This window comes from Anser anser, assembly GCF_964211835.1.
Source record: "Anser anser genome assembly, chromosome: 12".
NCBI lineage: Eukaryota > Metazoa > Chordata > Aves > Anseriformes > Anatidae > Anser > Anser anser.
The window spans coordinates 20,180,569-20,183,433 of record NC_139733.1 but is presented as its reverse complement, the minus strand read 5'-3'; the positions used below and the strand labels follow the sequence as shown (position 1 = coordinate 20,183,433).

Genomic DNA, 2,865 nt, shown 5'->3' with positions numbered 1-2,865 from the left:
CTGCAAGGGGGGAAACGGGGAATCATTTTCAAGAACATGTCGCCTTAAACATTTTTCTTGTGTAAATAACCCAGGGGTGTAAATTCTGTCACAGGAAAAGAAAAAGAATAAAAGCTGGTTTTTTTTTTTTTCATAAACATTATATCAGAAAAATAAAATAAGAACTGGTTGTCTATATAAACAAGTGGCGCATTTTGATATACCTAGGAAGCCCCCAGTTTATGTCTGCCATCAACCAAGTAGCAACTAGCCTGCTTTACCCCCCCGACAAAACAGCACTAGTGGCCATCTATACTCTGTCTAGTGTCCCACACTCCACGAGAATGCTGTGTTTGCATCCAACATTGGATGATGTGCATTCATGAATCTTGTAGCTGACAAACTATTAAATAAGTAGTTACCCAAGCAACAGAGATTTGAAAACACTCAGGAATCGCCTTGGGTCTTACCAAGACTACAGCCAGCAAAGTCCTACTGCACATTGTTATGCATTTATCTCCTCCAAGGTAGCATTCAAAAATTTCTAGCCTTTTTCATGGCTCTTAGAAGTTTGATCTTGAAGTACAGTTGCATTATACTTGTTGCTTTCACATCTCCTGTCATGTGCTGTTCTGATGCTTAGGGTTCAACCTTACAGTTAAGATCATCAGCTGCTTCTGGTTTGGGCCATATATAGCATATTGACACCTTTTTCTTTTTCTTTTCCTTTTATGAATTAGTGTTTATTTTTTATCACAATTTACTTCTTGGAAATAGAAATTGATAAAAGCCCCATGACTGAAATGAGAGTTTGCAACGCCGTTTCCATTTGTTTGGCTGGTGTGACATTTGTATTTGTCAGGTCTCCTTTGTTGCATCTTGTTTATCAGATCTCCTTTCTTGATTACAAATATACATCATGTGTACTGTAATGGACCTTGACAGCATTTTCCTTTACACTGTCAGACTTTGGCCATGCCTGTCGAATGCCGGTGGCTTACTTGGCTTTGTAACATTTTGCTTTGTTTTGCTGTAGTACTTTGCTTCAGTCAGCGCTTAACGCATTGCAAAGGCAAAGCTCCCAGTGACTTTAGTGATCATCAAATGGAACTCAATGACTAAATGACTATTTTATTGTCATTCCAAGTGTTGAAAGAAAACTTTTAGGAGATGCTGACCTTCCAGACAGGATTATGCCATGTGTATCTATAGATTTCTTGCTGCCTTTACAATGCAGATTTTAGCTAGCATGCCCTCTGCAGCCTACTCTTGTACAGAACAGTACAAAATAGAGCATACACTATAAATGTTCTAATGCATAATCATCACATAATTTGTATTTTAAAAAGTCTATCCTCCCTTCCTTCTTCGGTGCGTAGTCTTAATTCACATTATCTATCTCTGCATCTCATGCAGTTGTTGAGCCTACTGTCTGGCTCCACCACAAATTTCATCAAGGTCCATTCCTTACACTTGAGTTTAACTGCAGCTTTCTCCATATTCAATTTAATTCCAATGCAAAGAAGGCCCAAAAGCTAAGCATTTCAACATTTCAGACAAGTTAATTTATCCATCTTTTTTTGCCATGAAAGATCCCATTGTCTCTGTCACATGGCATGTAAGGTTCTTAAGAAATTATGCATATTTGTAGGTTTTTGGCAGTCTTCTGAAGCATTCATATGCATGGATTTTTTCCTTCTGTGTTATTTCAGATGTAACTATTTATAAGGAAGAATTTTGCTGAGTATAATTCAGCAGCATTAGGAATAACGTTTATGATTACAGAACCACTTTTTTAACAAAGTGAAACTGTACAGATATGTTCATATATTCAGTGGCTTTTAAGCACCAGGAATAATTATTTGTCAATTGCGACAAATCTTCCGGATAGCAGCAAAACACCTTTATCAGTATGATCTATTTGCTGAAGTTTCAGAAGAACTCAAAAGTAACCATGAGGGCTAATTCCACACAGACATCGAAATCAGGCCATTGAGATATTTGTCAAGATTGTTGTGCCACTAGAAATCGCATACCAACACCTGCTGCCTTTTCTGGACCAAAAAGCAACTTGGCCATGTACACATAAGCAGACTTGAGAATTACTAGTTTCCGTTATCCACGTTTTTAAGGGCTTATGCATAAACAGTGTAAATTCCCTATTGCAAATTGCTTTAAAACATACTTCTCCATCACTGCTTCCTCTTCCATCACTCTCCATTCAGAACCCAAACGGCTAGGAGCGATAGCTCTGTGCAGCCACTACCTCTGACTTTGTTAGCGCAGTTCTCGATACGCCTGTTAGGTCAGCAGTCCACCACCCTGGCTACGACTGCAGATGAAAACAGAAACCTGCAGAGTTGAGAGGATTCTACCCAGTCTGAGTTAAGAAATCAGTCTCTTTTATAAGGGATCCTCAGACTGACCAGAAACCATTCGTTGTGTGCATGGCTCCTGGCCAGAGAATTGCTTGCCAGCATGATGAGGATGCTGCCATATATCAGAGAAATACTTGGAAAGAACTCCTATAGTAACAATTTATGATACAGTCCAACTACCGCCTCTTCGCTACATTATATCAATCTGATTTTGAAGTCTGACTATTTAAATAACAACCACATATGAAAGCACAAAGGGGTACCAGTCCTTGGATCTGCTGCAATGAAGTGCCCTAAGGATTCTTAACAGGCCTGTACTAAAAGGCACATAATCCAAGTCAGTTACAACACCAGGGGATAACCTGGAAGCTATCCTTTGCATGAGTTTACCAGCATTTAACATAAAGACATAGAAAGCAGCTCACATGAAAAGTTTCTTGCTCAAGAGTTATTCTTAGCACATTTCTGGAAAGCATTATGCTTGCTGCAATTTAGATTCTTTTCCTTT

At 38.8% G+C, this 2,865-nt stretch overlaps 1 protein-coding gene and 1 long non-coding RNA gene across 12 annotated transcripts in view; one reads left to right on the top strand and one right to left on the bottom strand.

Moving 5' to 3' along the window:
• The window catches only part of LOC310879991, a 140,678-nt gene that overhangs the window by 58,352 nt on the left and 79,461 nt on the right, over positions 1 to 2,865 (bottom strand). The window lies entirely within an intron of this gene.
• PDZRN3 (PDZ domain containing ring finger 3) overlaps positions 1 to 2,865 on the top strand; it is a 131,937-nt gene that overhangs the window by 112,060 nt on the left and 17,012 nt on the right. The gene's annotated exons all lie outside the window — the stretch shown is intronic.